Source organism: Tauraco erythrolophus, chromosome 7, assembly GCF_009769465.1.
Source record: "Tauraco erythrolophus isolate bTauEry1 chromosome 7, bTauEry1.pri, whole genome shotgun sequence".
Lineage (NCBI taxonomy): Eukaryota > Metazoa > Chordata > Aves > Musophagiformes > Musophagidae > Tauraco > Tauraco erythrolophus.
Window position 1 is genome coordinate 5,648,555 of NC_141471.1, and position 12,682 is coordinate 5,661,236.

Here is a 12,682-nt window from a genome sequence, read left to right on the forward strand (position 1 = left end):
TTTCTGTGTAAAATCACTTACATGCTAGAGCGCTTTCCTCCACCCGAGATCTGCCATTTGATAGTCTCCTTGGGGCTCTTCAGCACCACGCTTCTGACTCCTTCCTCTCCCCCTTCTTTACAAGGCAGGAGGCAAAGTCCCTTGGCAGAGCTGCAATTAAACATTAAAAGCTGATGTGCAAATGGGGATGGTGTCGATCGGAGAGCTGGCACTGAAGAGCAGAGGAGATGAAGCCTCCTCCCTGCTCCTCTCAGTCTGTTGCCAATGATTAAGGTCTCATTTTTCCCCATAGAAACCCTGGGAAAATTCAGATCCCAGCTGAGGCACCAATAGATCCAAAGCTAGATCCTGATTTAGGTAGAAGTCTGCTGGACTCCATGTCCCCACCTTGTCTCAGGTGGAGCAGAAATGAGTTCCTCTCCATGGGGATTTTAAATGGATGCTTCTGGCACAGGTCATATATTCATCCTCCAAACCAGTGAGGTCTTTCAGCTCAGCTTGTGGTCCCCTATGCTCATGGCTTTGCTGGGCAGGTTTTGCATAAGCTGCAGGAGCAAGCATCCCTCTGGGGTGTAAACAACTCTAGGGAACACACTGCTCCTCCTGGCAAAAAAGAAAGGCTGGCCTTAAGGAAGGCAGGATCCAGATGAAATGAATAGAAATACCTCACTTTTGGGGCAAGAAAGGGCAGGACTGTCTGAGGGGATCTGATTTAGGCTGAGTCTAAGTCTGATTAAAGTTGGAGTTTGGCAAAGGTAACCTCTTCGCCGTCTCAAAAAGCATCACGGCCACAAGTAGAGCTGCTTTTGCACCTAGCAATAACTGGGTTTCTATGAAGTTTTTTCTGGGGATTATTCTGCACATGCTGGAAAGTTAACCAAGCAACAAGGGCAGTGCATGAATAAGAGCAGATAAGAGTATGCTGGTTTACAGTGAACAAGAATGGCTGTATTTGACATGGAAAGCTGGAAAATAATTTACCCAGAAATGCCTAAGCTAGGCAAGAAACCTTTGAGACGAGGAGCGAGTGAGTTAGGGCAAAGCACAGATCTGGATAAACAAACCGACTGTCATTACTTTACAAAATAATAACTTGCACTTCTCTGTGTGTTCTGGTTAAATTCTTACTGAATCAAAACCTCTATATTGAGCTTTTATTCCAGCATCTAAAAACAACTGAGAAGCATTAAGGATTTTAATTCTCTACCCTGTGGGTACAGTGAGTCTGATTTCATATGGCAGACTCTTCTCATGCTATGAGCTGTGTTCATTGCAGCCGTGCCTAAGGACCAGTCTAGAGCACAGCCCTGGCTTTGTATGTACTCAGATTTGTGCCAAGCTTGAACCCTTCACCCTTCCCCTGTGCTCCCAGGGTCTCCCTGACCTACTGGATGTTTCCCACTGAGCAAGATTCAGTTCTTGGAGGGTTGTGCAGGATGCCCTGCCCTGTAATGGGAGAATACCAGTGACTATAGTAGCTGCTGGGCTATCAAGAGACAAGTTTCATGAAGGCTAGAAGGATTTTAGTTGCATGGGAAAAACAAGGCTCTGAAGCTGGGATGCTTCCTTGTTAGTTATTGAATTTAGAGAAGAAGGATTTGCCTAACAGAATGAAACAGTGAACGTTGCAGTCCGTCCAATAGTGAGTAATAGCGGATGCTAAAAGGCCCGTGAATTATTTTGGGGACTACTGCAATCCAGTTCCTCTATCCATAAAAAGACTGCGTGAAACAATTCTCTGCATAGCTCCATGGCACACTCACTAGATAAAGTGTGTTTTGAAACTGTTTTTGCCAGGATTACACTGCCTTAGGCTGGTTCTTCAGCTACTGTCTGTGCTGGGAGCCTTGCTCAGCTCACAGTGATTTTAGTCTCCACTATTAGCGGTGCACTGGGTTTGCTCTGTTGGCAAGAAGTTGTGGGAAGATGGGAACGAATTGTTCATGCCGAACAGTTTCTGTGAGCTGAGAAGAAGAGGTGGGTCCCGGTTCAGAGAGAGAGAAATGTCTGCTGGGTCAGAGCTACACACACCTGCACTCTGCTGAGCTGCCCTGTCTGGCACCCTCAGTCCCTGCTGCCCATGGCAAAATTCTCCAAGTCCTATTCCCTGCTTCTCCTCTTGTTGCATTACTTTTATGCTGCTGTAAGTAGCTCCAGTGGGTTGTGTGGAAAGATGCCTGAATCAGGTTGACTTGCCTCCAGGTACCAAACCATGGAAGTGGGGTACTAGTTAGAGGATGGAGGGACTGGCTGTAGCAGTCCCCAAAACACTTTTTCCTCCCACAACCAAGGAAGGGAAATCATTACTCTTGAAGAACCCTGGGGTTTGTGTCTTGCCTTGTGAGAAGTAGGAAGAGGTCTCTTGTAGGAACTGGGAGCTTCAATGGGACATGATTTTTGAGCTTCAGCAGTTTCCCCAGGTGGAGGAGATGAGGTAAAGAGGGGCGTTTATGAGGACTCTTCTGCACATGTTCCTCTGCAGCTCTCAAATGTTCTTTCCAGTCACTATCTCAAGCAACCCTTGCCCTGTTTGGGACACAGATTTTCTTTTGGCTGCTCTACTCCTATTCTCCAAGGGCTCCGAACAGCTCAGCACTGACTATGCTCCTGGAAGGGCATTTCCAGATGTACTTAAATCTAAATAAAATGTAGTGGCCTAGCATGCCAAGCTACAAAGAGCAGTCAGCCACAAATACCTCCTGTTTCCTGCAGAAAGGTGGGAACAATCATGTTACGTACGTGCGCCTCCAATCCAAGGACCCCTCTATGGGCTCTCATTTTGGGAGAGAAGATAGCCAACATGTTTGAAGAAGCCAGGCTTCCCTTTCACTCCTTTTTATTGTGATAAACAGCCAAACCACTTCCTTTTCCCTCAAGAAATGAGAATTTCCCTGCAGAAAATGAGAAGAGTGCTAGAAAGTCCTCCAGATGCTTCCACAAGCCTGAGCAGCGAAGTGATACCACTGTCATGTTCCTCTGCAGGGTCACAACTCTACCTGTTAAAGCCATCTACCCTTCCTCATCCTGTGATTGTGATGCAGGTCTTCTCCAAGGTAGGGGCTGGAGATTTATTCCAGGCACTATAAGGCTTTTTTTGCCTGCTCAGGACAGCTCCTATCACACTAGGAACAATAAGGTCTGCTTTTGGCTTGGTTTGCTATGTTCAGACACGCCGTGGGGATAGCGAGGGCGCTTGGTTTGTCCATTCGGGCCAGAGCAGGGCATCCCAGCTGGATGCTGGGGTTTGGTGTGCCATCCCCTGCCGAGGTGCTGAGCTCTCCAGCATGGACATGAGCTGGGGTGGGCAACGCTGCTTGCACTTTGCCCAGGCAGTAGGCAGCAGGCAGGCAGCGTGTGAGCCAGGCAGAGGGAGTGCAGGCAGGGCACAGGGGCAGCTAGCAGGGAACTTTGAACTGGGGGCTACTAACGGTTAACACAGACAATTATTTCTAGCTGTGTCAAATAGACTGACCTAAGCCCACATGAGATTTGTGCTGACCAGACAGGGACAGCAGTTTACATAACCACCTCTAGGGTGTTTTTTTTTTTTTTTCTTTTTTTTTTTTTCTTTTTTTAGTTGTATAATGTTGTTTTGATAGCTGTATCCCCACTAAAAACGTGTGTGCTCCTCTCTCTTTCCCCCCATGTGCCCAGCCTGCGCTGCTTTGCTGCACGCGCATTTGTGCCCTGCTCGTCAGATGGCTGGGAGCGGGGACGGCGCGGGGTGCGAGCAAGCACGAGAGGGAATAAATCAATCTGGGTGTGAATAGAGATCTGCTATTTGTTACAAACAGATTGATGCATAAAGGGTTTTCTGAAAAATACTGGTCGTGACGTGCATCTCTGCCAGATTTTATCCCCTGTCAGGGAATTTATGGCAAACTAGCTACAAGCAGGGGAGGAAAAAGTCAGATTTTGCACTCTCTCCAGCATGTTCTCCCCATTTTTGGGGGGTAAGGAGAGCTGTTTGCCTATGTGGCTTCGGAGTCGTGTGTGTGGCTGCATGGCGAGTGTTTAATCCTGCAGCTGAAGGCACCGTGCAGCTCCAGGGAGCTGATGCTGGCAGAGCTGATTTCCTTCCTTTGGTCCACTGTGCAGGGCTCTGCACTAGCAGTTTACTAAGGACGGGTGCATTAGGGGAGGAAAAATCCCTGCAAAGTCCCTGGTATTGCTTTCTCTCCGCTCTCTATCTTTTTCTTGTGGAGAGTATCTGGATCCACGCAGTCATTTCCATAATTATTGGTTCCATGTTAAGTAACCAAAAAATTATCTATCAAATGCACATGTGGAACTAATGGGGCTTATTTGAAAAGACCTGTCTTTGCATTTACAGCTGGCGCATTGCTTGGTCCATTTTAATGAGCTTCCACAGCATCGGCACGTGCTGGGGATGGAGCTCATGGGTGTGCTCACCCTGGGCTGCCCGTGCCCCCTGGGGACCGTGGGGCTCCGGTTTCACCCCAGTGCACTGAAACACAAACGCGTGGTCTGTGGGGACAAACACAGGAAAACTGCTGCAAGAACCTCCATGGATGCACACTCCCTTTGAATGCTCCTTGCTGCAGATTGTCGAGCCTTTTTTTAGATTTTTTTCATTTTAGGAGCCAGTGTAGAAGGCTTGGGAGACTGGATTTTCTTGGGAGACTTCTGTAGTGGCTGAGTTTTACGAGGGCTGGAAATACCATGGCAGGAAATTTGGTAATATCCACTTCGAGAAGAGGATGGCCTCTGGCTTCCTTAAAGCAACAAAAAAATCCAAAAGTTGAAGTTTTTCAGACTCCACAGTCTCAGGTTCATGTGGAGGTAGGGTTGCAGAAATGGCTAAGGTTATAGGATTCAGGGTGTGGGGACATCCAAGGCCAACTACAGCTCCTGCTTGGAGAGCTTTCACAGGGACCTTGGCATGACATGCAGCAAATTAGGGGTATCTTGACCTTCAGTGGAGTTCAGATGTGGCCCTCAGGACATCAGCATTGCTGTAGGTAAGCTCACCCACCACTGCAGGCTGTGAGAAGATGTTCACCCTCGGCTGTAATGAAATGAAACAGTGGTCCCAACATACTCAAAAGGAGAGAAGGCTTCTGATGGCCTTCGTTTTAGAGTGATAGGGTCTGATTTTGAGAATAGCACTGGCATAGCCTGTAGGACCTGATGAGATTTGTGGGTGGAAAATAACCTGAACTTCCAGCTACAAGATTTCTTGAGATGAGCAATATCACTTAGACTCCAGGTTGCCATGAATCCTGATTTAGAATCCTGCTGACTACAACAATTTGTCACGAATTGAGTGATTTAAATAGCTTAAAGAATCACCATCAGGGGTAGTAGCAAAAGTGGTTTTAATATGATGTCGTAAAAGTGTGACTTAACAAACTTTGACAGCCAGGTTCACTCTATTAACTACTGCATGGAAGGAATATACAAAGGAAAATCGAGTTAAACTTGAGTTAGAAGGATTCACAGAAAGACCGAAGACACAAAGGGTGAGGAAGATCCTCCTGTTGAGTCATGAGGTTCAGACTGGACTGCCTTGCTTTCTAAACTCCTTCTCAGAGAGGAGTCTAGGTGGAAGGAAGGAAGGAAGGAAGGAAGGAAGGAAGGAAGGAAGGAAGGAAGGAAGGAAGGAAGGAAGGAAGGAAGGAAGGAAGGAAGGAAGGAAGGAAGGAAGGAAGGAAGGAAGGAAGGAAGGAAGGAAGGAAGGAAGGAAGGAAGGAAGGAAGGAAGGAAGGAAGGAAGGAAGGGGAAGACTAGAGCTACCTTTAATTTTTAAATACAAATAAGCCCCTGCAACAAAAAGCTGTGTGACTCTCCTCACTCTGAACGCTCTGCTTGTCCCATGCACTGCTTTTTCTGAAGAAAAGACTTGGTTTTCAAACTTCAGTGTATAAATCATCTTATTCTGACCATACGGGACTGCAGTGTCCCTTCGGGCTGGTCATGTTTTTCGTTCGCAGGCTTCTCCCTGCGGAAGCGGGTGATTGCCTGAGATGGTTTTATGAAAGTGTTTGGAGGTGGATGTTTCTTCCACCCTCCCCAGCAAAATATGAAACCGCAGATTGTTCAGTCTTCAGCTTCTCATTGAAAAGTATCTTTTTTTTTTTGTCTTCCCCCCTGGGAAGCTCTGAAAATTAAACCCAGCAAAAATACATTTATTGTGAGAAGCGAATATTTCCTGGCTGTCTCTAAGACACTGTGGGGCTGTGTGCTTGTGTGTCTGTGTGTATTTGTGTGTCTGCAAACTACACAGCGTGCATATTCTGTGCTGTTCTGCTCTGTGGGCATACATCAGAGCTGAGTGCAGCCATAATATGGGGTGAAAACCTTTCCTTCGTTTATTTAAGGAGCTGGAGAATACGTATTGCCCTGATTGATGCTGAAGGAAGGGGAAAGACGATAGCAGCCCCTCAACATCTCTGCCCTCTCCTCCCTGGCAAATACACCCTGGCCCACAGTTTGCAGTTCATTTTTGGGTTGTTGGAAAGATGTGCAAAGGTTTGGTGACCATCAGGGCACCTTTTTTCTCCACGTATGCACTAGAAGCTCTTGGCACTGCAAACCTTTGTACCCAAAAGCATTGACTCAGGGCTAAGGGACGGCTGCAGAGCAACTCAGGGGGAGCTGGCTGAACGGTGCTGCTGTCTGCCAGCCCCGACCATGAGCCTTGCAGCAGATGCCTGGGAAACTTGTTAAGATCTGTCTTGGGAATTTGAGTGAGAGTACATCTAGGTGAGGGGGAGATGCTCGCCGTGTTGGGCTCAGCAGAATGGGTGAAGGGCCAAGAAGCAGCTCAAGTCCTGCATCACTGCACCGCTGCCGAAAGCCACGCTGTACGCAAGCGGCAAGCCCGGCTTCGCTCATCTCCAATTCTTGGTGGAGGAAAATGTGTGTTGCTCCATTGCTTTCAGCTGAGGGTTTGGAGCATAACGGCTTCAGAAAGACCCAGGGGTGCTGGAGGGTGGTGGGGCACGTCCCCAGGGCCCAGCCCAGACAGCCCTGCTCCACCTTCAGCCTCTCTCCAGCTGGCTGCGACGTTCGGCAGCTGTCATCGCCTCCTCTCGGTCCCTGGGCTGAGCTCCCTCCTGGTGCGTGGTTAGGAGCAGGGAAGGGGTTTGGGGCCAAGGGATTGGGAATGAGACAGAATTGCATCAGTCTTGCATGTCTCAGGACTCCAAACTGCTTTTGTTAGCCTTAAAAGCAGCTTTTTTTTCCACCAGACCTGGTTTGACCTTCAAGATCAGATACCAGAATGAACTGTAGGTTGAAAGGTGCAGACGTGCTGTTTTTTTTGCAGTGGGCTGAACACGGCTTGCAAGCTATAGGTGAACTGGCTGGATATCAGTTTTACTACACTTTAGTGCCTGCAAGTCCTCGCTGAGGAGCTGTATTCCTGAGCTCTAGGTATTTATCTCGAAGGTCTTCATGTTGCCGGCTTGATGAGACTGTTAAGAAATAGATCTGGCTTCTTGTCTTGGAAACATGCAGATAAAGAGGAAACGTTTGCATACCAAAGCAGAATTCGAGTGAGATTTATTCACTAGTATTATTATTGTTATTATTAACAGTGCTGTGCTTCTGCTAGTCTCTGAAAGGCAGAAGAGGTAAAAATGAAAGATCTCTTCCAGCCCTTCTTTTCCTGTAGAGAGAAAGATTTGTGAAGCCTGAAACCTCCCAGCCCATGGTGCCACCATTTACTCGAAACACAGAAAGGGATCTCCAGCCATGAGAAATGGTGTATTAAAGGGTTCAGAGGCTGTCTGTGTGCATCCTGCAGCTGCCAAATGTGTGGAGCCCTGGGGACATCCCCACCAGGAGAGAGGTCGTCTGTCTACAGCAGCGTGGGGACATATGGAAGAGTGTGTCAGCAGGCACCGTACAGCGTGTGCCCTCAGGAGCTTCACGTGCCTCTGACAAGACAAAACCCCGTGGGAAAGGCGGGCTGGGAATGGAGAGGAGCCAGCGAGCACAGATCATACACGGTGGTGGTGGGGGAGGAAGGTTTGGCAATGCTGCTGTCTGCTCAGCCGTGTACTTTTGCTGCCCGTACAGAAAGTCAGGATTACCTGTGGACAGATGCTGTGTGAATAAACCCTCAGCTGCAGAGGCTCAAACCCCTGCTGTGTTCTCCCCTCTCCTTGCTTGTAACCTCTTTGCATTTCTGAGCTTCATTTCTTTGTTTACAACCCTCTTCTCTGTCTCGTCTTCACGTCTTCAAAGGTAAATACTCTGAATACGGTGTTTGTCAAGCAGTTTGCACGTTTTCCATAATCAGTATTTTTCTTCCCTATGGGTTGCTGTAATCCTTTTGTCCTGAAGGACTGAGTTTGAGTGCTCCCCTGACTTCAGAGGGTCTATTGAATGCATCAGGGAAGTCTGTCTGCCCAAAGAAGGCAGTCCATCAAGGATAGAGGATTTAGGTGGCTGTTGAATTATTGTTTCCAAATAGTTGTATTCCAAGTAGATCTTCTTTCCATGGGGTTTTCCTGAACCACCTGCCCAGAGTGGTCTGCTGTCCAAGGATGGAGACCTGCATCTACCACCTGCTTTCGCTGGTGCAGCTCACTCACAGTTGGGCGAGTAAAGGGGACAGAGCCTGAGAGATATTTATGTTTTTAAGGCTCAGGGGTACTGCTTGCGAAGGTGTGTGTGTCCAGGGACAAGGCACCTTGGTCAGAGCCCTTTTTCATGGATGCTGTTGGTATCACACACTTCCCTGATGTCCTCATCCTCAGAGGAGCACCATGCCAAGCAGAAGGAAAACATCTGGGGAGTGGGAATCACTAAAGTACCTTGGCTTGTTCAGGTACTAAAACTGCCTTGGAAGATGCCCTAAGCCAGTCCCTAAACCGCATCCCATTCTGGAAAGAATCTAGAAGGCAAAAATATGCCATTTTTTAAAATAAAACACCTTCCAGTTAATTTTAACTTTCTGTGCAGTTTATTTCCCCAAATCCGGTCACTGCCATCTGCCATCTGGCACTTTCCTCCCTGTGCCTGTCTGCTCAAGGACATGGCGGCAAAGCACAGTGGGCTCTGTGCTGGATTTTCTCATGATGTGGTGCAGATCGTGCTGCCTCTGCATGGTCCTTCCCACTGCATCTATAGCAAGAGATGAAGCTTCTCCTAGGACTACACTGTCATCATAGAATCAGAGAATGGTTTGGGTTGGAAGGGATCTTAAAGATCATCTAGTTCCAACACTCCTGTCATGGCAGGGACACCTTCCACTGTCACACTGTTCCCCCATCTTCTGCCCTTTAGGTAGCAATGGTGTTTCGGTCCGAAGAGGATATTTTCGGATAACAAACCCATTTGGCCTCCTCCGAGGACACAAGAGGGCGCTTCCACCTTACTTTTGGGGAGTATTTCCTCGTTTGCAGGCATTCCTCTCCTCTTCACCCCATCAGCTGGAGAAGGTTGGGTGAAGGTCTTTAAAGCAGGGAACTTGTCTCCATAAGTGTTTGCAAGGCACTCAGCTGAAAAGAGCTTCATCCTCACAGGGCTTCCAGAGCCTCCCACAGAGTAATTAGATCATGTTTATTTATACAAATTAGGGAGTGTCTCCACTTCAGGATCTGATAGATTTTCGGAGGATATCTCAGAGGAGCTTGGCTCTGAGATATGTCATTGGTTTCGATCATTCACTGCGAGGAACACAGATGAGTCAAAATGGTGTTGCTGGGATCCTCTCTGACTGTAATAAAACTGATGGATTCAGGGGAAATTTGGTTTAAAAATAAGAGGTAGGAGCCTGTGAAGGGAGAAGGGACAGATTTTGCACTCAGTGTCCCAGGGGGTGCAGTGGCAGAGAGGGTGCAGTGAGCACATCAAACATCTGATCTCCCTACTGCCAAGGAGGAGACAGAATGGGTGAGAAAGCTGCCAGAGATTGGGAAACCACCCTGTCTGTGTCCATTTAATAAAGGTCATTTCCTCCCTAGTGTACTTTTCATGAGAAGGTTGTTAACTGCTGTCGGCTGTATCCCAGCCATGGTCTGGAGATGGAGACCACAGGACCCCTGACCTCCAAGCTGACCTGCAGAGCACAGAGGCATGACACTGGCAGTAAAAGGTACTTTTTATTCACTGCTATATCCAAGTGCTCCATACCTGGTGTCTGAACAACAGCCTGGATATCCAAGCTGCACAGCAGTGATAGTTTACAAGCAGTCTTGATACTCCGTTCCCATGCCAGCTGGCTCTTGGGACCTGGATGCCCGTCTCCTGTGTTGGAGTCTGCTTTCCTTCCTCCATCCCCCTTCAAGGGATGCTCTACAGCTGTCTCCAGACAGGCTGTCCTCAGAGGAGCACAGGGTTAAGGGACATCCGTACAATGGCAACATGTTTTGTCTCTCATTGCAGCTATGAGAGCAGGGAGTACTGCAGCTGCACCTAATTACCTACTCATAAATAGAGCCCAACTAGCCAGTGCCCAGCTTTTCCTAGGCATCCTTGTCCCATCACCTCTGTTTCAACATGGGGAAAGCAGTTTTTCCTCCATGTGTTTGGACAAGGATGCTTTTGCTATACAGCTGGCAGAAAGGGGTAAAATGTTTATAGCAAGAGCAAGGCTGACCTCATACAACCTTCAGGACAAAATCAAAGCATTGGGGTATTTTTCATCATGACAGTACGGCTTTAGGTTTTCCTAGGGCTGCACAGTTTCTAGGATGTAGAAATAGTGGGTTTTTTTTGTGAGTGCTGGGTGACATTGGATGGGTTACTGCCTGGTATTTTATTTTTTTTTTAAGACTGTTGAATCAAGATGCTTTTAAGATGCCTATCTTGCAGAAACTGTTAGGGAGGAGGGAGGAAAAGTCTTTCTTGAAAATTAAACCATTTTCTGGTGTGTAAAGCTGTGGTCTGGAACAGGATGCTCTCCATACACTAGTCACATGTTAAAGGATTCTTTGAAGTGTTCTAGTTTTAAAGGAGCAAACCAAAAGCCATTAGGGGAAAAACAAACTAAAGGTGCTTGGCACCTTTTAAGATCAGAGTGCCTCTGTTTAGGTCCTCAAATATGGAGCTTGACACAGAAAGGCTCTGATTTCCAGAGCATCCATGGCTTCTTGGAGCTGGAGTTGGTAAGGGGGCTTGTGAGCAGCACTGTGAGGTTTTGAAACTGTGTGTTTCCTTTTCAGGAGATATAAGTGACTTAAACAGATCATTCTTCTCTACTGTCTCATCCCAGGTGGAATCCAAATGTTCATCAGAAAGAAGAAATTTGAGGCAATCAGGATGAGGTTGTGTCTGTCTCTTCCTCTCCATGTCTCAGCCCCCTTCCTCAGCCCCAGCCCAACATTGGCAACCCTGATCCCAGCCTGGTCCTTGGGTATGGAGCATCCTCTGATAGGGTTGGAGGTGGAAGGCAGGAAGGTGTCTTTGAGCCCAGTTTTGCTGCCCTGGTACCTAACGGCCTCCTCCCTGCACCATCACCTTAGGGGATTTTGTCTGCAGAGTCAAGGCCAAGGGAAGTAGGAGGGCAGAGCAGGACATCTTGTGTCCTGGTAAGACTCTTTTTCGAGCAGCAGGTCATAAGGAAGCACTTTTTCTTCATCAACATGCACCCTGGCACTGTTTTGGTCTGAGGTAGCATGACCCCGGGCAATGCTTGAGTCTGATTTGGACATGAGCATATCGCTCTGTGTTTCACTATATAGATGCAATACATGCCGTGTCTTCAGGACTACAGACTGATTTTTTATTAGCCCAGAGGCCTCTCAGACTTAGGGATTACACTTAAAAACACACTTAGTTCTCCTTAATGTGCATACAAGGGTCCTGCAATAACTAAACCCATCCGTTGAACATCTGATCCTTTCTAAAAGAAAGCAGGACATCTAGGTGGAAGAAATCAATGTGAAAGAAGAAATGGAAGAAATCAATGTGAATTTAAGAATTTAATGAAGAATGAATGAATTTAAGAATTTAATGAAGAAATCAATGTGAATTTATCATTAGACAAACACTGCCTGGGCAACCTTTCAGATAGATTGTGCTCTTGTGCATGGGGTGGCACAGATACTGGTACTTAAAACTCCAAAATAGCATTTGTTTCTCCATCAGCAGAGAAATGTGGCAACATCGCCCTATTTATAGCCCTAATGCTATCTGTTGGAAGGATCTTCCCAAAAGCCTTGTTCCTTTTTCCCTAAAGAGCCTGTCTGAGCCCTCCTTTATTCTAAGCCTCCACAGTTTGAAACCTTGACCTTCGTATCAGGCAAGAAGATGTTGAATTTCACTAGGGGAACCTGCATCTATTTGTCTTAGTAAGCAGCACCAGTTTTCCTCTGGGTCCTTTGGGGGTCTACATGCCCCATTTTAGTTACTTCTTCAGGACTTGACCTTGCAGTGTTTTCTTACTGTTGTTTTCACATTTGCAAGTTGCCTTTTCCCACCGGGCTCCAGGCTTGCACGGGAAAACATCCCAGATCAGATACCATAAACCCACGAACAAGGTTGCTTAACGCGATCCGTTTTGCAATGTTTCCACCCGTATCTGTTTATCCCCCTTGCCTGCCTCTTCACAGCAGGGCGGAGGCATTTTGCTCCCCAGCTCTTGGCAGTTACGGCCTCGGCATTCCCAGGGACATGCTGGCCAGGCTCGGCCGAGCACAGATGTGAGAACGTATCGCAGATATTCTCCACTTTTTCTTGTCCATATAAGGGAACGTTGCCCTTCCTA